The sequence below is a fragment of the Anguilla rostrata genome, chromosome 5 (assembly GCF_018555375.3).
Source record: "Anguilla rostrata isolate EN2019 chromosome 5, ASM1855537v3, whole genome shotgun sequence".
Classification (NCBI taxonomy): domain Eukaryota; kingdom Metazoa; phylum Chordata; class Actinopteri; order Anguilliformes; family Anguillidae; genus Anguilla; species Anguilla rostrata.
Genome location: NC_057937.1, coordinates 44,063,453 through 44,089,198, shown reverse-complemented (window position 1 = coordinate 44,089,198; position 25,746 = coordinate 44,063,453). Strand labels below are relative to the sequence as shown.

The window sequence follows — 25,746 nt, the reverse complement described above, 5'->3', positions numbered from 1 at the left end:
AGACATAGCAAACAAAATGGCAACTTCATTTTGTTTGAAATCAGTAGCTTACATGCTAATTACTGAGTGAATTTGAAAGGGAAGGACCAGGCCCAGGGTAAGTAAAAAATCATTGTTTTTTACTGCTTACCTGCCATCATAAATTTCCCCCTCCCCCAGCTAATCTCTTTTCTTTGGCACCCCCAAGACAGGCAGATTTTCCAATCCTGCACATGCCCCTGGGTATGAATCAAATGATACACTAAAAGTTTATTAAAATAAAAAAATAAAACCCCAAAATTTAACGATCATTTTAAAAAGATTGAATGCAGTGTGCTCTACTGTGCAGATGGTGAAACCACATGTTGTTTATGACCAGTTGGAGAGCAGTGGGTCATATTGTCAGCGAAAATTTGTGTGTAGGTTCACAGAAAAAGTATTATCCTGTACATCATCCCAACTGAAGACTTCATTGCTTATGGAGCAGTTTGCTAAACATGGCATAAATATTGTACATTGTACAAACAGCCAAAGTAGTTAGCTTGATAGTAAACTTGGCTATATTATTTCTACTTTATGTTACAGGCCATGCAACAGTGCACGTTTTCACTGCAGTTTATGGAGTTTATATCCTCCTAAGACTCCTAATCTGCCCCCTGTTGGCAACAAGAGTGCCCGACCTTAATCTCAAGAACCATATATTATATTATGCTGAAACCTACACAAGGGACATTCAATAAAAATAAAATAAAAAAATAAAAAATGAATATATTTTCAATGCAGCATTTTGTTACACAAAACACTTGTATTTTGTAAGAACTGTAAATAGTTAAACTAGTTTTTCTGTCAGGTCTCAGGAGGATATAGCTACTATATATTTCATATAGATAAATCATTTACAAAGAATTAAAATGTGGCATTTGTTTGAACCTGCAAAGGCAAACTCTATGACTATACCTAGCTCCAGACAGGGGCGTAGCACGAAAATTTGGGGCCTGTATAAATGCAGTCTCAGGCCTTTTCAGACTAACTCCCTGCCTTGGGACCCTGGGTAGTCAGTTCCACAAGTCCCTCCACTACGATGTCCCTGGCTCCAATATTTGTAAATACCAAGAGTTAACCACTAATAAGATTACAAACTAGATTGTTGTTACATTGCAAAAATAAAGACTCACACACTGCAAATTTTTCATCACTGATAACCAGAACTAGTTTCCCCAGTTCACACTTCGACCATCATTTGTGAGTGATTATAATTTATTTCTACAGTTAGTTAGTGGCTGTCTTCACATAACTATAAACAAGGTAGTTAAATCTGACTATCTTGACAGAACAGGGGGAGTACTTCCAGATGAAAGCAATCATGGGCATTGTAAGACCCCTGACAAACAGTATGTTCCTGCCCAGACATTCCAAAGCTAGCAATTCCTGCTTCGTTCGGGTCATATTCTCAAATGTATAAAAAATTCACACAAATTGTCTTCATGAATTTTGAAATATTTCAGATGACCCATCCATAAGTACTAACATTCAATAACACTGGTGTATTTTATTTATACTGAATCTTAATAAAATGCTACTTTATTGCCACATTTATTACCATAAACTAAAGCTAAATGAGCAGGCATAGTAATAATATTAGCTGCTATTTTGTTTTGTTTTTTATTTCAGCTTGAGCAAACACAGCAGTCTAATTGTAAGAGTGTCTGAGGCAACTACTGCATATTTTAAAATACTGATGAAGCACCCAGGATCCGAAGATCAATGTATAATAAATGAGCAAATTCTGCAGGTTTACCATAACAAGGCCTGTTATTGTGAAAGTCTGGTGCTATCCCTTTTACTGATTAATGATCTGCATTGTAATTTAACAGTCGGCAACGATCCTCAAGAGCAAAAAATGAGTTGCAGCCATTCTAAAATTCAACCACTCAGAAATGCCACGCATAGAAGTCAAGCAATTATGCATTCCTTCATTTTTGGCTGTTAAAATGAAACTCATTTACATACAAGGAAATATCTGGTCAGCCCCCAAGTCATGTATATTCATTCTGTTCTGACTCCAAGCAGCTTGCCATACTTGGAACCATTTAATTAATAAGCCCCGCTTGGTACCCTCAGCATCACTGTTGCTCTGCTGTGACCTGACGTAATGTAAATGCATCTCACAACATCTGAAGTATCAGCAGGCTATTGGGAGAATTCCAAAAATGAAAATGACTTGCCCACCCCAATCCTACTGCCAAAAATCCTGCTCCAACCCCACTGATCTCCTGTTCGAGTATCAACTTTATTTACTCATTCATTTTGTGCGGTACCTCCTTCAGACATGGGACAACAGTTGGAGGGTCTAACTGATGTCAGCCCTCTCCAGGCTAAAGCTGGACAGAGATGCTGTGGAGCTGCACAGAGGAGTGATCCAGAAGCTTCATCCCAGGCTGACAGCTGCTGACAGTCTCTGAAACAAAGAGGGATGTCTTTGCCTCAAACGTCTAAAAGGTGCCCTCATTAAGATCCACAGACCTTGTGATAAAGAGCGCAAATGTCACCCGATATTTTGTGCACAACCAGAAAGGGCAGAATTTCCCAGGCATGACCCATCTGTGTACGCTCAGTGTGTTCCACAGGCATGACCCATTTGAGCACGCTCAGTGTGTTACACAGGCATGACCCACCCATCTGTGCACGCTCAGTGTGTTACACAGGCATGACCCATCTGAGCATGCGCAGTGTGTTACACAGGCACGGCCCATCTGAGCATGCGCAGTGTGTTACACAGGCATGACCCATTTGAGCACGCTCAGTGTGTTACACAGGCATGACCCACCCATCTGTGCACGCTCAGTGTGTTACACAGGCATGACCCATCTGAGTACGCTCAGTGTGTTCCACAGGCATGACCCATCTGAGCATGCTCAGTGTGTTACACAGGCACGGCCCATCTGAGCATGCGCAGTGTGTTACACAGGCATGACCCATTTGAGCACGCTCAGTGTGTTACACAGGCATGACCCACCCATCTGTGCACGCTCAGTGTGTTACACAGGCATGACCCATCTGAGTACGCTCAGTGTGTTCCACAGGCATGACCCATCTGAGCATGCTCAGTGTGTTACACAGGCATGACCCATCTGAGCATGCTCAGTGTGTTACACAGGCATGACCCATCTGAGCATGCTCAGTGTGTTACACAGGCACGACCCATCTGAGTATGCTCAGTGCGTTACACAGGCACGACCCATTTGAGTATGCTCAGTGTGTTCCACAGGCATTACCCATCTGTGCATGCTCAATGTGTTCCCTGGTAGCCACAAAATACTTAATACAAGCAGTCTTTTAGGAGCTTGTGTTTGGGTCGAATACATGCTTTTCATGACATTGTGATGTGCATTCAAAGTAAAACACCTGGCTCCTCACAATGTGACCGATAGTATTGTGGCCTTGAATTGAATTGAATCGTGGCCTTGGATGAAGACTTGCTTTTGCTGCAGGGCCCTTTAACTGATATTGAATGCTGAAGCAATATTGTGCTCAGTGTGTCTGCTTGGTTTTCTCTGTATAGTCTCATAATGGTGACACAAGCAGACAGCAGTAAGACAGGGAATATTCTAGCAAAATATCTGTAATATAATATCTCTTGCGTAACAGTGTCCATCGAGGCATGCTAGGAAGCATTCAGCTTATTCTCTACCACCATCTTAAATAAAAGGTTTTCCACCACACTGTAACCCACTAGAACTGTCAACCGTGAACTAGAATTCAGGGATCTGTTCCACCTTGGAGGAGGCTCTCCCACTGTTGTCTACCGCCCCCTTTAATGATATGACTAGTCTCTCAATCATTGTGCGCACCTGGGTCTTCACTCTGTTTCAGTGCAGATTGTCAATGCAGACAGGCCTTTTGACAATTGGAGTTCATGTGTGAGGGCTGTTTGCGGGTCAGCAGTCTTGATTGATTGCAGGACTGTCAGAGCATAATGGAAGCATCTGGTGTCCCTCAGTGTCCAGTGCCTGCACAGGTCACTGCAGTCACTATATGCTACTTTATATGGTCAGCACAGGAAAACAAATTAAAGGACTTTATAAATCAAATTAAAGAGAGGGCACACTGTGTGTGTACGGATTAGTGTTTTTTGTATAAAATATAAGTTTAATACAGATGGGGGGGTTTTCTGGAAATAAAGAAAGCATTCTTTATGAACATAATGAGGTTTTCAGTGGAACGGTCCTGGGTGTCTAGGTGTTTCTTTCATCAACAGAAAGGTGAGACAAGCCACACACCACTGCATTATAAGAAACCAGGAATTATATAGAGCATCTCTGTCAGCACATCTATGTCCACCTCTCTAATCCACCATTTTTAATTGTTAATATTAAACGAAAAATACTATAGTAGTAATCATAGCAGAACTATAGTAATATTAGTAGTAATTAGCAATATTAGGATATTAGGATACAAGTAAATGCTTTAATTAAATGAAAAACAAGTACACCAATTGGTTCTCCATGACCAGTTTTTGGGAGTCCTGTTGTAGAAGATACAGTATGGTTTTGTGATGATCTAATCTAGCATGCCTTAACCCTTAAATATATGGGGTTATATATATTTATTTTTCATTACAGACAATGATTCAGACACCATGTTTAATATTTCAGACAGGCCTTCTGTTATTTCAATGTCAAAAAAAGGAAACCAGCTGGGGATGAAGCAAGGTAAGCTTCACCAACAGGAGTTTGCGAAAAGCAGTGAAAAAACAATTAGCAGGAAAGGCTCTCTTAAGATTGCATACTTCGCTGTATTATTGCTTTTTGTTGAACTTGCAATATTTACTTCTAATTTGCTTCACTACTACATGACACAGGAACTCACATGAATGCATCATTTTACTGACCAACTTAGAAGAAAGAAACAAAAAGAAATTCTTGTTTTCTAACACAAGCAATATAATGTAATTCAATAGACACAATTTATGCTGTTATCCAGACAAAGAGTATTTCAGGGGACTAAAACCAATTTCTACTCAAGAACTTCTCAAGAACACCCTGCTGTTTTAAATCAAGGCTGCATTAGATTGTTAAGTGGATAGCACTCCTGTTATTTCCCCTCGTTTACAACTCTTAGCCTTCTTGTTACTGAAACCCATTCACAGGTACATTTCTGACTGCCAATCTACCATAGAACACTAAGAGAAAGAAAGGCATTGTCAAAAATCATGTACTGTTCTGAGAAGAATCTTAATGAAATATATTATTTAACCTAGAATAACCATATACTTTTTTATGATCATTTTAAAAACCTTTTAGGGATTAGTAAATATCTAACTTCCATAAATCACTGTTTCAAAGAGATACATCCAAAACTCAAACCATATTAAATAAGTCTAATTTTTAAGAAATATGAAATACTGACAAACCAAAAACTGATCCTAAATTATCACAAAAAGGCCTTTGTCAATGTCACTGCAATCATATTAGAGAACGCCTTGAATAATAATTATTTGCACAATTTCTCAACAGCTGAAACTGTTGCGAAGAAAATGCTGACCGCGCTACTTTCTCAAAAAGGCGCACACAATTATATTCATGGGAGAGTAGAGAACTACTGCACCACCACGTCTTGTTTATTCTCCAGAGCCTGACAGCCATTTCTATCGCCATCACCTGACACTTCCTCCAGCTCAAACTCTCCTTCTCTGCTGGAAACCTTTCCACATTTCACAGTTCATGGGGAATTAGGTTTCGCTGAACCTCCATGGCATTCCTTCATTGTATCAGCTGTCTGGATACAAGCAATGTATCAAAATGATTCATTTTAACAATAATACAGAAAAATATGGAACTAAAATTTCATAAGGTGCCAATAAAAATATATACCAGTATGGGGGGTGCCCATAATTCATGAATAAATGTATGTTACTCCAATGAAATGAGGTTTATCTACAACAATGGTTAAGCTCAGACCTTACGGTCAGTATTCTCTTAAGCACAGAGAGTTTAGATTCACATTTGCCACTTATCTAATTAGTCTTTGCTGCATCAATGGCCGTTTCTGTCCACCCACACTCTAATGCATTGAGGTGCATCAGTAAGTGACCTCCCTTGCTCTTTAGCCTTGTTCACATGGTCTGTTTTATAACAAGTGGGATAAAAGCAGATTACCTCAGATGTGTTTATATTCCGCTAGTGTGCAGGATTCATGAGGTCAGAGGCCTCTGTACCTGCATGACTACTTTTGGCAGGATGGCGCGTACGTTGACACTGACATTTGCAAAGTGTTCAGTGTTGCAGGAGAATGCAAAAATAAAAACAGTCACCATTTAGAGGGGCAGAAGTCTCCTCACCTAACGAGGGGCTCAGAACCACACGTGGATGTAGAGATCTCCCTTCGGCTTGAGGCTTGTGTTTGGCAATCAGTAATTATAAACTAAGGAGGATTGGGGGGAAGGGTTCTTGTGGTTATCATTAGCCTCAGTGTTGTGTAGAGGCAAACAGGAGAGATGTGATTTTGGGGGGGGGGGGTCACATGCAGACTTTCTTCAGTGTCAGAAGGAATGCGGATGAAGCTGAAGAGCCCCTCACCTCCAATTTTGCACTCATAAGCAGCCAATCGCTGCAAACACAGCGGTCAACCTTTATCAATCACGCATTATCTTTGTACTCAACCACAGTGATGGTAAACTGTAACAGTATGATTGCTAAAACAACATATTACAATATCGAGGTACTGGAGTTTGTGGATTTTTACATTTTCCCATAATGGACTAGCATTTCACCCTCTGCAAGATATTAGCAGGAGTATGGTTGAATATTTAAAAACTGCCTGACATATTGCAACCATCTCCACCAGAGTCTGTGGGCAAATGAGCACCATGCTAGGGAACTGCTGAGAATCAATAGCAATTTGATCATTCACCCTTAGCCTGGCCCACCACCAGCCGAAATGCTTCTGAGAAACAGAAGGAATGATACACAGAACTAAAACATTTTTGCATTTTTGAAACCACATGGTTGCTATATTTCTGGAAGAGTGAACCATCATCTGAGGAGAAACCTACAAGATTATTCAATTATAGGCCAGGGACTGAGAATAACTTTAGAATGATGTTTTATGCTATACGGATAGCCTGAAAACCAGCAAGTAAAACTTTAACTTGTTTACTGTTTAATGGAGAAATTAAGTTAAAAGGTAAAAAATGCTGGGAGACCATGTGGCACAGAACTGTTAACCCATATACAACACCCCCACCCCCAGGGGTTCCGTTCTCACCCATGGCCCTTTCTCCACTGTGACTCAATCTCTACCTGTAACCTCCTACTGCCCTCCAGTCTGAGTAAAGAGAAAAATACCACATGATATAAGCTGTTCATATCAAAGAATATGCTTGGCAGTTAAATCAGAGACATTAATATTTATAACATGAGATCACACATTACAATGACTGATGTCGAAGAGCAAGTGTGATTCCAAATAAATGCAATAATGTTTTCTATTCATCCCAACATGGCCTAGTATGTCATCTTATCTGAAAATGTGATGTCTCAAAACTAATGTGTCACATTAGAGTGTGAAATGGCAAAAAAACAACCAACCACTGTCCTAGCCCGGTCGATAAGAAGTCGTTTCATGCATTGTCAAGCTGATTCTGCTTCATTCATCAGACCTCTGCCTTGAAGGCATCCTTTCAAGTAGCGTCATCCAGTTTGGTCACACGACACTCACAGCTTGTCTTGTAATTGGTGGTTCAATTGGTAAGGTAGTCTTTAGTTTGCAATTGGCTACAATTAATCGATAATATTATTGGCTGGGTATGGTCAAGTTTAGGCTAATTTGACAAGACAGGTCAATTGTGCTATTTAAGGTTTAGTCACTGAGCTTATATAATAGGTAAGGAAATCAAGATGGAAATGAGTAGGACAATGTCCATTTGTGAGTACTGACTGTGTGGCCATAACATTTTGTTAGAACTATGTGTTATTATGCGGTCCAGTGGTACCAAATTAAATGTTTGTAATGTTTATCTTATTTTAGTAGGACAACTATCCTGTAGCAAGCACTGGTATTCATACAAAAAGTTTTCTATCTTTTTACTAAAGTGTAAATTCCGGTCATTTTTTCAACTGAAATGAAGTGATGGCCTTCCCCACTGTATGATAAAAGCTTTCTATGAAGATAGAAAATTAAGATGCTTTCATATGAATATCAAATCGCATAGCAAGACAACCAGTTAACTGACACTTAATTCCATGCAAATGTGAGTGGGTGTGCAGTACAAATTCTGTGCTCAGCTGTATTCCATTGTGTCCACTCTGTCAGTGGGGAATCTAGACCACAGAGGAGCTCTTAACAAGATTTTCTTATTCTCTTGTACCCTTTAATATCATGATTAGAATGTGGTTTTGAAATCAAAACTAATGCAATGACGTTATCAGTCTCATTAGGCCCGGCCATTGTCTTGCAGTGCAAAATTTGACAAATGAAGATTATAGAGCGATGCATAAAATATAATGACAAGGCAATGTGCAATGGCTTTCATACGGATACTTTACAACTGCGCACAGAGACGCCTTAATTATCCAGCCATTTGAATACGAACCATCCTATCCCGAGGGAACATTCATTCTCGGTTATGTGAGCAGATGTCATGCTATGCACCTGATCTGTTCAGAACGGCTAACACATAAAGGAAAAATCCTGAGAACCTACATAAAAGGGGTAAAATATGCAGAAACGAAAGGGAAGAGAAGGTGACAGGCCTTATCTTTTATTGAATTAATATTTAATCTTATGATGAAACATATTAAATAATAATATACAAATTTGGTAACTGGTAAACATGTTTACAGAAATAATAATAATAATAATAACAACAGACATGACAAAGGCTCTGCAGTTTGTCTTTGTTGGAGATGGTGCCAGTGTCTATCACCAGTGTACTGGCTGTGTAATTCCCTGGTGCGTGCCTGGTTGAGTAAGCTGGCCAGCGGAGGGGCTGCAGCTGATTCTTTGAGTGATTGCCCGAGAACACTGTCCTCTGTGTGGAACAGGGTGAAACCTTACTCATAAATGCATTCAGATAACTTAAAGAAAAAATATATGTCCAAATAACTGGAATTAAAAGGTACTCATTCGGCTCTTAGTGAGTGTGAGAGAGAATGAGAGTTTGCTATTTGTGTAGTGTATATGATGATGATGATAACGATGATGCAAATGCATTGTCTACAGAGCAACCATTAGTGGCTTGAGTTAGGGTTAAAAGCATAAGTGCGGAGCAGCGGCATTAAGGCCAAGACTGGGTGAGTTTTTCTATCAGGTATTAAGCATCCTATTTCCCCCACGTTTCCCCAGTCTGAGGTCCCTTTCAGCAGACAGAACCACGGACAGGGCCCTGAGAGGCTCGCCCAGGCCAGAGTGGCCAATGAGAGCCTCAGGCAGCTCCGAGCAGCAGGTCATCGAGCGGCGGAGCGCAGACCAGGTGCAGCCTGCTAGGAGCCCACTGCATCACTCCTCCTCCTCCTCTGCAGTACAGATGGGTTCCCCCCTCCCCTCCCCTTCCCTCCCCTCCCCTCAGCCCCACACGCCCCTACCTCTACATAACAACAGAAAGATCTTCACAATCGAAGAGTGCAAAGAGACCGCTTCAGTGCAGCTGTTTTGCTGATTGAGCGGCTGCCTCGTCGCAATAAACGCGCCGCGCCCAGCTCACGCTGCCTCATTTCCCCGCAGACGCCCGCTCCCTCGCTCGCCGCCGATGTGCGCTCCGATTAACGGGCAGCGAAATATTTCACTTTTTCACTTTGGTGCCGATAGGGACCCCTGCCATTATCGGTGGAGGAAAGAGAGCGCGTATCTGCTCATCAGAGACATAACTGCTCAGCGTGCAGCGTACACAACGCACACACGAGTATCAAAAAATCTGTATTTCTCTTCTGGGTCTTATCAAAAAAGCTCAAAGAGATTAATTACGCACACATATTTATATATGAGGCTCCATATAACAAAGTCACAAAAGAGGGAATCTCAGCAATCTTATCGTTCAGGAGTTTAACTGCAAGACTGTTATCGTTTCATCACTGAAGCTTTTATAGCAGTGTCACCTCATCCCTATGAACACTTGGCTGTCTTCATGTTCACAGCATGCTGCACTGTACCAGATTCACCCTTTCTGCCCCCCTTCACAGAGCCTGCGATGAATTCTGCTTGGTCGGATACATTCCTGCTTTAAAAACAATCATGGGGTAGGAATACCACAGTATATATACTATGAGTACACTTATCCGAAATTGAGCCTGAGAGGCAGGATGACATCATTATTGAGTTTGGTAGTGGTACGGTGCAAGGTCAAGACATTTAATCAATGCAATGTCACTGCACTGTGCCACTGGAGATCATGGTTCCGTTCCCACATGGAATACATGGGATGTGCCCATATAGGTCATAAGCTTGAGGATGCTTACAGCCAAAGGTGTGGGTAGTGTACCTAACCTGTGCGTTATACCTGTGGGATGATGCAAATACAATTGTAATAGGTAGCTTTGCACTTCATTGCTCACTGAAGGGTCCAGGCGTTCCACAAATGTGGTGAGATCATTGATGCCATAGGAAACCAGCCCCACTGCATCACCACACCTCCATTACTCAGGAGAGAAGGAGAGAAGAGGGTGGGGATGGGGGGGAAGGGAAGGGGGAGGTATCATTTTTGCAGATACAAACATTTGCAAGTTTCTTGAAAACAATATTTTGCCACAGGATTATTTCATGAGGAAAGAGAAAACTGACATTAGGGGGGAAATGGCGTAGAACAATACTGCACCGTAAACATAGATTCTATGCATCCTTCCTGTTAGACCATTAGCATTATATTACTCCTTTAAAAATCACTGGATTAGGGTTGTATCAGTCTGTGGTATTATTGAACAAAATTTCCCACTTAATGTGATAGCATTATGTGATTTCATTATAAAACATTACAGTTGTGTGTCTGTCTACATTTTATATCATCACAATATCCCGATATAATATTAACCAAACGATTCTCTTATGTTCATATTCTCAAAAAAAGAATAGCATTAAAGACATTAACAATTCTGTAGCATCTTGTCAAGATGCAGTTTTAGGTTATCTCCTCGAGGGTCACTAAACTGGAAACTGCTCTGTATTTCAGCTTTTTAATTTTATTTTTGGTTTAAGATTTAAGCTGATAGAATTCCGAACAATAGCAGGTTGAGATAAAAATTCAGTTGAGTGTTTCAGCACATTATACATAATACATTTTCTATTTACTTCAGTGGGAGTGGCTATTTTGCTCTTCTGATATTCATACCATTTTAAATATACTTTTATGCCATTTTTCATTGACAAACAATTTACTGCCCTCCAGTGGTCAGCAAGAGAAGTGGCAGAAGAGGCAAGCGCAGTGATGCAATTGTTTTATTTTCTGTTGAATTGAATTGTTCACAGGAAATAACTATCTGTTTTAAAACTTCTTTTCTATAAGCTATAGAACAAATACTTGTGAGCTTGAGTAATTGTGTTGTTGCTAACATTAGACAATTGTTGGTGTGCTATAAACATGGGAACAGAATCCTGAGCGAAGTTATAACGAAAACAACTAATGTGCTGTGTGGTTAAGTCATACAATTTTGGCCCTAGGCTAAGCATTAATCTTAAAAACGTAAATGTTTGAACCCCTGCACTCGAAAAAAGTAAACCAATGGCATTCTTTTAAGGTTCTTCCACACACATTTTGATCACACCCTGCAATCTGTGCTTGGTTCTAATTGTTTGTTAGTCAGAACATGAGCAGATAAAGTGCTGGATGACCTTTAGCAGCATTAATTACAATCAAAGAAAAACCTGTATCCGTGGAAACAGAAAACAGAAAAGTGCTCAGTGCAAAAACTCATCGACGGATGTTCAGCCTAAGAATGAATGGGCCACCCTTTAGGCTATCATATTGATGAATTCACTAATTAAAACAGCGTGCTCAAGGAAGACTATGTAACCTTGAGACATGAAATCATATCCCAGGTCTCATTATAAGTAAACTAATTTTATATCGTTATTCCTCTAACAACAGTAGAACAATAGGTTTCAGGCATCTAACTGTTGGGGGAATTCATACTGTTTTTCATCTTGTATTCTCTTTTGCAATTCTCAACTGCAATAGAGGATGAAGGGTACAACTGGATACAAGCGGTACAAGGGGGAGGAGGGGCTGCCCTGTGTTCACCATCATAACATTGATAATAAAAATTATGAGAAATAGCCTTGAGAAAGCCATGAAGCGGAAAATGGGGAGAAAGTAAAACACTGTTGCCGCGATTGTCCAAGCCAACTTCTTGCCTTTTTTGCTTTACTTCAAAGTGAGAAAGAAAGCCGCCTGAGCAGTCACTGTTGGCACCAAATCTCTCTGACAGGCATTCTGTGTGAGCCTAATGGGAGTCTCACCAACTCTTTGATCTCTCCCTGGAAATATCCAGTATGCTCAGTGCCAAGAACCAGCTGCTATTCAACAGCAGTTGTAATTCAAGAAATGTAGTCTAAATGTCAGGTAATGTAAATGCTTGGGCTAATTCAGTGACTAAGGGAACTTGACGTCATGAAATCCAGGAGTAGATACGGCCCTTCTTGCCCACCCTTGATGTATAACAAGCAAATTGCAGACAATAAGGAAGATTCATTGGTGCATTTTGTAATAAACACAACAAAAATTAATAATCGTTTGGGTGATAAATAATTTGCCCACATGATCAGTAATGTCTAAAAATGCACGAAAGGCACAAAAATAGATGCACAATAGTTTCAATAAATGCAGCTGTAACAGAGAGAGGTAATTGCCCAAGACAAGAGATTTTCTAGTTAACTTTTCAATTGATTTGCACTCGTAGATTTCTGGATTGAAAAAATAATATCTAATAATAGGCACTGTTAGAAACTAGACGTTACAGTATGGTCTGACAATGTCTGTCTGACCTATTGCCAAGTGCCATATTAAAAGCATTATAGTTCTTGCAAGTCAACCCTGTCGCCTGAGGAACTGTGCTTGTTGAGTTTGATTTGCAAAGTACACACCAAATCTGCAGGCCTCATCCAGATACACCAGTTTTTTTAGCAAGCTGTATGAAGAGGGTGGAATTCACGTGGTGGCTACCACCCTCCGTACTCCCGATGGTGGCATTACAATGGACCACATTGTGGCCAAAGAAACGGGGAAGCGCTAAACCCTATAGCCCAGAATAAATCTGATTTGTGCTAGTGCTGTAGAGGGAGAATAATTGACCGTTGAAGTAAAGCAGTCAGTTGATTTCATATCAGAAGCTTGTGGAAAATGTTTTAGCGATGGGACAAGACATGGGATTGCAGTAGGGTGTATGAAATTGGGAAGGAAAAGGGTGACAAATGTTCCAGTCAAGTAACAATTTATAAATCCACCTTTTAAGAGATAAAGGGCTCTATTTCCTGGAACCAATGTCACACAGCTCATGGGCACACTCATTGACACAGTGTGTTGGTGGACAAATGCTGGTATTTTTCTGACCAGGTGAGAAGCGCACAGTTCAAAGTGCTGGCACAGGTGGAAAATGGGCTGGATTATGCTGAATGTATTATCACTGGGTGTGTTGCAGCTGGATTCATTCATAGCCAATCAAATGAACTCTTTCATTCCCATTAAGAGCTATGCACTTTGCGCATCGCTAATTTCTGTAGTCTACCACTGCAATGGAAGACGAGGATGAGGATAATCAGATGTTTCTCCCAAGACTTTCTTTTGTAAGAGATGCAGAGTTGCGCTGTCACTTTTTTTTTTAAATTGAGTTGAACAAATTTCATAAATAAGGGAAATTTGTTTGAATTTTCTTCAATCAAACATTGCCTAAACATTTATTATGGGCCACTTTTGATATCCAATTATGCCTGCAGCTAAACAGTTTAAACGTGCAATGTTACAACTAAGAAAAAATGGCACTCACATATGTTGCAGGCAATGTTCTCCTTGGTTATTTTGTCTCCACAGATAGCATGACCCACATATTTGAACTTTATTTTTAGCAGACGATACCCTCTCAACAAAACAATAACATGGCTTGTTGTTTATCGGTCTCTTTGAAATTGAGCGCTACCAGATAAATGGTAAATGGACTGCATTTATATAGCGCTTTTATCCAAAGCGCTTTACAATTGATGCCTCTCATTCGCCAGAGCAGTTAGGGGTTAGGTGTCTTGCTCAAGGACACTTCGACACGCCCAGGGCGGGGTTTGAACCGGCAACCCTCCGACTGCCAGACAATCGGTCTTACCTCCTGAGCTATGTCGCCCCAGATGATGTTAAATTAGCTTAGGAAGAGATAGCTAATGCAGTTAATGCATGTAGTTTTCATACTGGCAGCCCTGGCACAAATTATGGAAACACTACAGTTTAGTTCTCTTAAAACTAATCTGTGCCCTTTTTTCTGGTGTTTTTTTCTCAGAGCCATTATCGTCTGTAAAATGTATTCAAAACAGTTATCTTCTTGACAACGAGTAGTAACAACATTATGTGATCATCAGTAATGTAAAAACATATACAAGCCAAAAAACTGGTTTTCTTTCTTTGCAGTTTTTTTCTCTCTTATTACTTGTTTTAACACAAATTCTAATTATTTCTTCATTTTCGTTTTATGTTGATGTTACATTTATTATATATTACATTCATTATGCCGAAAAGAAAAATTCTTCCAAGATATTGCATTAGTCATCAAACTCAGTCACTCAATGATGAATTCAGCCAGCTGATTTAACTAATTAGTTGTACATCCTGGCTGAAGAATTATGTTTAGGTCATTGGAACCATATACTGGGGAGGACTTTTTACTTTGTGGAACCTGGATTTTCCACCACTGCTGTTCGTAAAAACTATATTCAGAGAATAAGCCCCATCTGCTGAAGCAAGCGCTTGAGTGAGCAGGTGAGTGAGTGAGAGTGTGAGTTCTGATGAAATGTCACAGAAAACAGAACCAACATCACTTCGCATGGATTGGCTCGCTTTGGCGGAAGCATAGAAAAGGGTTTGAGAATGACAATGAAAGGATTCACTGCATTTAATAGCGGGGGAGTTCTGTAAAATAAACAGCGAAAAAATCAAGCCTGCACTTATACACTTGTCCTTTTTCTCCTCTTGCTGACAGATAACAGCTCTGAATGTAGAAATGCTGAGTGAGGCTGAGTATAATAATGTCTCGCGGCAGTTATGGATTACAAATAGGAGATGAAGCATTGGAGAGGAGTCCTATGCTCTGTAATGCACTGTAGGATCCTAGTGTTCGCACCCTGCACCATTAGAGCCGAGAAGCCAGCCTCAGTCACAAGCTGGGAATCACAAATTCAGATCCCAATATTGGCTTAATTGTTGCATCCCAACTTGATGTTCAACTTGATGTTTCTGACAGTCTGTTACACTGAATAACAGCTTGCACGTCCTCCCCTTCCTGCAGGGAGAGCCGGTGACAGACAGCGATTCTTTGTTTTTTATTGCCCCATTTCTGCATTACCTTGAGCTAGAACAAGATCATTTGCATCTATATGCCAAGGATTGTCTCCTCTGATGTTTGGCACACTGCACTGCATAACCTTGGTGGATAAAACAGACCTGGTCTAATTTAATAAGAAACGCCACATTTTAGCATAATTAATAAGGCATTTCCAAATAGGCCCATTCTATGTGAATTCCTTTCATAAATAAAACAAACATCTCCGGGTTCATATAATCCCTGAATTCCAGTACAGGGACTGGTGGCCCCACTGTGTTTCACCTTTGCAATGTTGCAAAAAAAAAAAAAAGTTGGCTTCACCATGGAAAGAGATCCAACCCAATTGTTGTAGGTGATGGATTCTCCCAGCAGCAGACAAACCCCAAAGCGTCTCTCCCTCGTTAATCACCAAGCTAATGAGTTGTTCAGAGCACTGATAAGGCGCGTGACCCTCCACATCTCGTCTAGATCGAGCGGCGCATCCTGCTTTCGCTTGGGTGAAAAATGTACCCTCGTTCTGCTCGGCTTTTGGCAGCAGAGGCGCCCTTCAATCGCTCGTGACCCTACTGTGGCTTTGGGTTGGCCTGCATCCCGATTCTACTCTCGGTTGAGAACGAGTCCTCTCCTACACTCTGCATAGCACAGCTGTGATCAGTGCCGTATCAACCATATCAAGGATAACCATTCACTATTTCAATCCTCAAGGTCTGAGAGATGTGGTATCCAGGTGAGTATCTTGAAGAGGTCAGGATCATGAAACAGGAGCGAAACATCATAATCCAAAATCACTCATCAATGGTTTTTGCCAACTGGTCATGCATAAATTACATTATCTATATCAATTTCTAAACCACATTTCCAAAAGTATGCAGAAACAACGTCAGCAGAAAAACTGTCTGTCAAGAGCCTCATGAAATAGGTTACCATGGCCGAGCAGCCATACACAACCCTAAGATCACCATGCACAACGCCAAACATTGGCTAGTGTGGTGTAAAGCACACCACCATTGGACTCTGGAGCAGTGGAAATATATTCTCTGGAGTGATGAATCACACTTCACTATCTGGCAGTCTGATGGACGAATCTGGCTTTGGTGGAATACGCAGTGCCAACCATCTCAAAGGGGCTGCCTGGTTAAATAAACCTAAAACAAACAAATAAAACAAATACATTTAAATACAATTTGAAACGGGGGTCATTCAGAATGACTATATTATTACTATATTATTGCTCTTTAAAAAGACCCAGTTTCTAATTTGACACAACATACACTCATACATTCCTTTTATACTTTGCTTCATATCTGAGCTGTATCAATTATCCAAGTCATTGCTCCAATCAAACAATGAATCAATTATTTTGTCACCAACCAATTTTAGATGTATCAGTCTTTTTAATGTGATATTTTAACATTATTAAAAAATGTAATGTATTTGCTGAAGTAAAAGAGAAATCATTAACATCCAGTTGACAAATCATCAACATCCAGTTTCTTAGTCTGTTAACATAACATAAGGTGCTGTCTGAAAATGAAGGGAAACCAACCCCTCAAGGGGAATTTTTATTGACATTTTAGAATACGAGTTAGATGCACAGGGAATGTAACCTCACAAAAACATGCCCAGTCTGTGCTGTAAACAAAACGTTGCCTTCATGTTCATATTAGTTTACACGATCACCTGACAAGAAAACCATCCTTTCAAAGCTACTGTTAGTAGCCAGCTAAACAGAAATGATGATGGGCAAACTTCGAAGTACCATCTGACTCAGCTAAACTGGTGGCACGCAATGATAAGCAAACAACTTTAGCTTTCAAGTCAACAGTATAGAGTAAATCTTAAAAAAGCACTTCAGTAACACCAATTCAGTAGCAGTCTTGATTGCATTAAATCCAGTTATATGGCTAAGGACAGGCTGTTAAAAGCAGTCCAGCTAGTATTGGATTCCTAGGAATGTTCATGTTAAAGTGATTGTAAATGTAAATCCCTGAATGGCTTCAGAATACACTATGTGGTTATTATGGTATGTAGACTATTGAGCATCAGCCACAGTACACAAAATCAATTTCATTCCACTATCAACTCTTATCAGTCTAAACATTTAGGCTATATCTAGGCTATTCCTATGTAGGGATTAAATGGCTGAAGTTCAATTTAGTATTGAGTTAAATCTATTGGGTCCAGGCTTTCCATGATGTCATTAAGGACCTGATGTAATGGCCAATAAATGCTTTAGTTGCATTGCATAAACCTCCTCCATAGTTTGAAGCAAATAAAAGTATTCTGTCAGGCTAAAACCAAGAATCGTTGTCCACATTATCAATAGCTGTAGCTACAGTATTTTGCAATGTTTCTGCTCTTAATCCCACTACCAACCTTATATCTTATCTTAAAAAGTACTACATTACTTAATCAGTTGACAACCCTACTATATGTCAATTACATACAGCATAGCTATATATAACACATATATGGCAGCTTGTGAAAGATGAGGAAACAGTCTGGAGCTGAATCCAGTTCAGAGTTGCACTACATTTCCACTTCCCTATTGCACATTAGCAACTTCTCTGGTTTGGCCAGACAACTGCAATCTGCATGCACTGTATGCACAACAATCACAGTCCTCTGTTGCAATGACTGCACAGCTCAGCTTCTGGATCACACAAAAAGCAGCATGTGACTGAACAAGCTCCAGAAGACAAACATGCTCATATGTAGGCCTGCACTCCAAAACTGTAGTGGGATGGGCCTAAAAATAAATGCCATTCAAAATTGGGAAAAGGGTAAATAGCTTCTCTCATGTACTAGCATTTTTTATCTTCTCATCATCCATATAATTTAAGTGAAGAGTTCAATTAAGTGAGATCAATGTAATTACAACAAAGACAGACTGTACTTTTAATTTAAAAAGGTAAATTTCTCCATTGAGTGCAAATCACACCAACTTCAAGCACAATGCCAAATAAAGGCTAATGATCTTCAGAAAACCTCAGAGAATGCACTATGATCATTTATATGATGGATTTGGAATAACTGACCTTTATTTTGCCAACATGCAATAAACAAACTGACCTTACCTGGCATTCTGTGACAGAAATGTATGGTCTCCTAACTCTTGGTTTTAAGATGATCCCTGTCATGACGGAAAAGGCAAAGGGACCCATGTTACTTTGTGGCTGTTATGTTTCTTCCTCACATTCAAAGGCCATTAAACTATTAATCACTGTGATCAAATTCAAAATTATAATAGTAATGGCCAAATTCACAATCTGGCTTTCCCAAACTAATCGTCCCAGGAATAATTACCAACTTTCCCACTGTACCTTAGTTGATATTTCATGAGTGTTTGCTGTTATGATACACCCCAGCCCCCTGCCCTTATTGTAAATTACTTTGAGATCCACAAAAGGCCCAAAATCAACATATTGTATTATGCTAAACATCAATTTAGTCAGTGAATCAATGGCACCCAATTGTCTATGAGAATTGCTGATGTACAGCCTGTACACAGATCTCGGGTACTCTATGTGTAGCTTATCAAATAGTTCATTAACACATTCAGTAAATTAATTTTGCGGAAGGCAATGTGTACATGTTTTGTCAACCTACAAATAACAAATCTCTTTTGGTCCTGAATATTTAAAAGTTGATGGCAAATCAGTTGACTAGTGCTGTGTTCAACTACACAAATGGCCACACTATGATTTGCCGACATCTAAGCAGCAGATGTATTTACAGCACAACAAACAGGCCTTCTCGGAGAACAACCAATATGCAACATCCAGATAATCCACTGTCCTTCACAAAAGCTTCCAGACACTGGCCATTTCTCATATATATAGCATTTTAATGCAGATTTACAGGCACCTAATCAACCAGCAGGGGCAGCTAGAGAGCAATGAGATGCTGCAATCCCAGCCAACTGAAGCCTTTCCTTCCTTGGACACAAGGGCCTGCAGGGCTGCTAGGCACCCTGGGCACTATCATGTTCTGGACTTGGAACCAGACAGTGGAGCCCATCCACACGCGTGTGCGTTAACAAGATGAGCCTCCACCAGCCCTATTCACAATTCTTACCATATGTTTGCATGGAGCATGGCATTCCTACCTCTTTAAAAATTTTGGCTCAGTAGGCTATATGAATAAATCTTTATGCGTATTCATAGTGGAGAAGTAGAAGTATGCATTCTATTGCTCATTGTACATTGCAATGGCAAACACCTCAGTATATACACACTGTTGATCAGAAGGCACACAAATCAAGATTTACACCACAGTGCACTGCAATGTGCTGTGAGGGCTGAATTTATTAGTTGACCATATGAAACTTCCTTGCAGAAAACATTCAGTTGGATGCTGAACCCATAACAGCCTCGTAAAATTCTGGTATATATGGCAAAAGCATTCATTCAATTAGAAATCTAATTTGCCGGACTGCTTCCAATCTGTCCTATGGATTTTTATCTAAACATAGTCAATTCCTTGGGTACAAATTCACACTTATCCATATGGTGGCATACGAAAACCTTTTAAGATACCCACACCAGAAGTAAACTTTTGATAGAATGCATTAAAGTGTTTGTCTTCTAATGGTGCCAATAACAATTTTTCTTTCCTTCTGCTTTTGTCTGTAATTAATTGCTTGTCTGTGCTTATTTAACCTTTTTAGGGAAATAACCAGCATTTCCATCTAATACCGTATGCTGTGTTCTGCAATGTTAGTCACTACTCACATCTTAAATTAAATATTCAACTATTACAGATAATACATATCTGGTTAATCATCAAAAGCTCTGGCTGGGCCAGCAGGTAAAGAAGCAAACCATGAGCACCAACTGACAATGACCAGGAGCCAGATATATGGATGCATAACTAAAGTATTTCCATCTGCAGAGGGCAGTATGTTAATTGTGTAGGTGTTAAAAATGTTCAACAGCAGAAATCAGTGTCCTGAGTTTGGGTGTAACATCAGTGCAGTGGAGATTTATAAACATCTAAAATCCATAGAGGGACCTTAATTACTCCGGTAGGAAGAGTACTTGGGTAGGTTCTACAGTACATTCAAAAATCTATTGTGCCATATTTCCTAAAGCATTTGTATTCAAGAGTGTGTCATATTTCCTCATAGTCCGAGTAGATTCCAGTTATGCACTGTAACATTGGTGGTTCCATATTCCTCAACAGTGTGCAGATCTAAGAACATACATCATAATTTGCTATGTCTCTGACATTTATTAATGTTTTGCTGCTGATATATTTGAGTACTTTATGCAGTGTGTAGCACAGGACTTTTTAGTATATTCTTCACAATGCAAATGGTATACCAACAAAGAATTTCCTTATGATTTCTTACCACCATAATCTGACCATTTCACAAAGGATCATTTTCCTCTACTGAAATACAGCCCTACATAGAATGCAGATTATTTATTTCCATGAAACTATGATCCATACTGGTCAAATTCCCTAAAAAAGACCCATGAAAAGAAAACACCAATTAAGATTAATATACCATAGAAATTAATCTATTTACACAGTACAATTCAGAAAACCGATTGGAAATTATTTTGGTTAATAAAATCAGAATTCCAATTACAGAAATGTTTTACACAACAAAAATGTTCCTCTCTTGTAGTGCATTTACAGTGTGATATACAATTGAGTTCCACATGATTAATGAGAACCACCCGTGCACTTCTTAGATTTATGTGTTGGTAAACATAATTAGTCACACATTATATTATTCCAAGCCATATATCCAATGCCCAATATGCCTCAGCTGCCAATTTTTATGTTGTATATAAAGTAAACAAAAAAAATACAACAGATATGCTCCTATATAAGCATTTTAAAAAATACTTTTTACTTCTTCAGCATCTCTATGAATAAGTGACTTACTTAAAATGCTTCTTTAAATACAAAGAAAATACTAGTGATAATACTCCTCTTTAAGAGACCATGCCAATCTATAAATATTTGCACACTGTTACCATCTTCTCATTGGACCAACTGGTGGCAATATTTAGCCACTATGCATTCCTTCCACTTTGAAATGGTGCTATCACACACTCTAAGGTTTCCTGAAAAAGTATGACAGATTCATTCGATTAAAAAAACTTGCTCTCCTTTTGCATTTCTCGATTCCAAACCGCCCCTCATGTATTCTCATGAGCATCTCTTGGCGTAGACTGTGCGGAATGACTATTCTGCTCTGTCTCAGTACCATCCCATTTGTGACACTGAGTTCTGACCTGATGTGGTAATATCTTGGATATGATCCTTTTCCCCATCCATGATTGATGTTATGGATCACAGCCTGCAACTCTGTATCTTTTGCGGTCTCCTGCTGTGGCTTCGTGTCTGACATTGGCAGTGTGGAGGTAACCACAATGAAATGTCGCTTCCACATCTTCTTCAGTAGAGCTCGCACGACTCACTGTGGGTGCTTGTGACAGTGCATCTGGTAACACTATGTATTTGCCTGGAGTGTATAGGAGTTCGATGTCATACCTTTATATTTTGTTCATCAGGCATTGGACTCTTGGTGACATTTCATTCAGGCTCTTCTTGATGATGGATATGAGTGGGCAGCGGTGTGCCTCAGCTGTGAAGGTGGGTAGTCTGTATACATAGCAGTGGAACTTGTGTAGTCCAAATACCAAGCCTAGACTTTCCTTTTCTATTTGAGCATATCAATGCTCAGTTTCGGTCATGGACCTGTAGGTGTATTCTACGGGCTTCCATTTGTCACCCTCTGCCAGGAGTAAGACCGTGCCGAGGCCATCTTTGGATGCGTCAGTGGATACTCTGAGTCTCTTTGTGGGATAATAGAAGGTAAGTACAGGAACCATTGTTAGCGTAGCCTTGAGTGCATACCGCTCTTGTTTGTGTTTTGTTGTCCAGTTGAACAGATCTTGTGCAGATCTTGCATGGCTGCAGTTTTGGCTGACAGGTTTGGTATGAATTTGCCAATGAAGTTGATCATCCCCATCACTCTGAGCACTCCTTTCTTGTCTGTAGGACGTGGCATGTTGAGTGTGGCATTCACTTTCTCCTAATCTCGTTCAATTCCTCGTGCTGACAGTACGTCACCTAGGAATGTAATTTCCAGTGCTTCAAATTGGCACTTGGCTTTGTTAAGTTTTAGACCATTCTCTTTGACTCTGTGCAGCACCTTTGCCAGCCTGTCATTATATTCCTGTTCTGTGGATCCCCATATTATCACCACATCCACATAACATCTAACTCCATCAAGACCTTCAAGAATATTCTCCATGCTCTGTGGAAGATTTCAGATGCTGATATTATGCCAAAGGGCATTCTCAGGAAGCAATATCTCCCGCAAGGTGTGTTAAAGGTGCAGTATCTGGAGCTTTCCTCATCTAATTTTATCTGCCAAAAGCCCTGTGAAGCATCTAGCTTTGTAAAACATGGAGCCCCTGACATTTCACGTGCGATTTCTCCGCGCTTTGGAATCTGGTAGTACTCACCCTTGATGTTTGCATTGAGGTCTCCTGGATCCATGCAGATTTTCAGCTCCTTGTTGTTTTTGACAACACACACCATGGAGTTTACCCATTCTGTCAGTTCCTGAACTTTTGTGATCACCCCTAATTGTGTCATTCTGCCCAATTCTTTTTTAAGACGATCACATAGTGGTGCTGGGATTCGTCTAGTTGCATGTACTACTGGGTGTGCATCATTTTTCAACTGAATCCTGTAAGTATATGGCAAGACACCTAATCCTTTAAAAACATATGGATATTTCTGCACAACTGAGTTCACATTGCTTGTGTGAGCTTTTGGTGCTGTACATGCGCAATTCATTTGATAGACTCGTTTACAGTAACATGACCTAAATCATCTGAGGCCTTGTAGTCTAGTAATGACTCACGTGCTTCAGCCACAACTGAAAATAAGACATTGTGCTAGGGTTGGTCGGATGTAAAAATTTTCAAACCGGTTTGATATCAAGCCAAATACCGGATTTTACCACTAGGTGTCGCACGTGACTCAGACGCTCCCGAGTGGAACCGTCCGGCCAATTTTGTTCAGGGCTGCAAAAATGATCTGGGTGAGATCAATGACATTCTAAAACAGCTGTTATACCCATTGTGACGTAGTTAACGTTTCGTTACAGGTCTGTAGCTATGCCCAGGCTGCCACCCTTGATACATACTGTTGCATAAAGATTCTAAGACAACTCAGCAATTTCTCTGGTTTAACGGTTATTTTCCAGCCTGAAATGCAATCGTATTAGTAAATGAATCTAACTTGCAAGTAGTTGGCTATCTCCCTGGATATGAATTAAATGTTTTTAACAGAAAATAATAATAATAATAAATGCGATTTTATCCACGGAAATGGCTGTACAAAAAGGCAAAATAAATGTCATGGTTGCGATCGCCGTCGCACATAGCAGTCATACGGCGGTATGCACTTATAGCTAGCTAGCCATTACTGCAGCATTTTGAGGAATGCAGCTGAAATCCTCTACGGAAAGCTACTCTCATCTACGATCAGTAGGCAGTGTTGTGTTCACTTCGGGGGCTTATTCCGCTCTTACAACTCGTTTCCAGCCCAAACCACTGCAAAGAGAGCGAACTTTTTTAATTTTTGTCAGTGACATTTCCTTCTGATGTCTATGAGGCGACCACGACTAAATTGTGCCTGTCAATCTTTTTTTTTTTTTTTTGCACTCAGACAAGTGGCTCCGTTTATAAACAAACATAATATTATGTTAATCACATTGCCATATTGCTTATTGCTAATGCAATACAAGTTGGATTTAGCGCCGTCGGCACAGGTTGCTGATGTAGGCTACTTTTTAATTTGCCAGAACGTCTCATAATGACAAACGCCGGTTCAGTCAGTTGGCATAAAATCAAACCGGTTTAAGCTAGTACACCGACCCAACCCTACATTGTGCATTTTGTCTTTGACTTCAACTATAAATATGCACTGACCCATTCTCTCGATTTTCTGTCCATTGTAGTATTTAGTGGTGCCAGTTTTCTGTGTATTTTTGGCTTTTTTTTTAGTCATCTTAATATCACTTAAGCTAAACAAGTTTGCTTTTGCCCCTGTGTCCAATCTCAATGCAATTAGTGCCCCATTCATAGGCAGCTGGATTCTCCATTTATCATCACATGCTACTGCATTCACTGCATCAGCATTGCGTGATCAGAGCATTGTCTGTTACCAGTGTTAAGTCACAATGCCCACACACGTATCCGCTAGATCCTCAACATCAACAAAATGCGCCCTTTTATTCTTTACTTTCGGAAAGCATTGCTTTCTTTGCACTGTCTTGGTTGATGTTATAATCCACAATGTTTGCAGTAAAATTTGTCATCGTCTATCTTTTTCGAATGCTTGTTCTGCTGCACTCTGACTTTCTGTTAGTGTGACATGACGCTGACTGGAGCTAGCTCACAAGCATATTCTCTCTTGTCTCCTCTAATGTTAATTTAGTATCCCGTAGCAAACGTTTTCTGACCTTTCCATCACAAATGCCAAAAAGAAGTTGGTCGCGTATGCTATGCTACCATGGAATCCTTAAAATCAGCAAAATCACACGTCTGAGCTTTAAGTTTTAAAGTCTTAAGTCTTACCTTATCAAATGTGTTCCTGTCCTTATCTCCAAATTCAAAAGCATTGAACACTTAAATGCCTTGCGGACCAGCTACTGTGAGCAGCAGCGCTATCTTTATTGAGTCAGGTTTCTTGCCTAACTCGATTGCCGCCATGAACAGTTCAAATTGTTGTTTGAAAGTCCGCCAATTGCTATCGACTCACTTTCCCGTGAGTTTCAAACCGGTCTCAAAGTTTACATTTTGATGAACTGGGAGCGTGACAAGAATCTTTCACTCCTGGTACCAAGTCACGCTCACTGGAAATTATTGTGTAAATTTGTGAACATACAGCTTATGCTAGTCGTTCCTTGAAGAATTGCCTCGTGCATTTGCTTTTTGTATTTTTTCCCATACGTGATCGTGATGACCTCGTCCTCATTCACGTTCACGTAGACTTAGATTACGGAGAACCGTGAAGGACAAACAATGTACGCATATCCATTCCATCCACCCAAAGGTTCAGTTATTTCAGTGTAGAGCCATGTGGTATCAAACTAAAATTAAAAATTTTCTGTCTGTGAGACGTGAAAATTTTTCCCACAGACGAAATGAGACTTATTTAAAATTGTTATTTAGCTACTACTAGCCTAATTGCTAGGTGGTCAAGAAACATTTATGATGAAAAT

The 25,746-nt window shown here is 40.0% G+C and overlaps 1 long non-coding RNA gene across 1 annotated transcript; it reads right to left on the bottom strand.

Moving 5' to 3' along the window:
* Positions 1-2,250: 2,250 nt before the first annotated feature.
* LOC135255361 (uncharacterized) lies at positions 2,251-25,551 on the bottom strand. The gene is made up of 3 exons (XR_010330159.1): positions 25,100-25,551; positions 18,563-18,618; positions 2,251-2,437 (listed from the first exon to the last, which is right to left on the bottom strand). It is a non-coding gene; the product is annotated as an uncharacterized LOC135255361 (long non-coding RNA).
* Between the last annotated feature and the right edge of the window lie 195 nt (positions 25,552-25,746).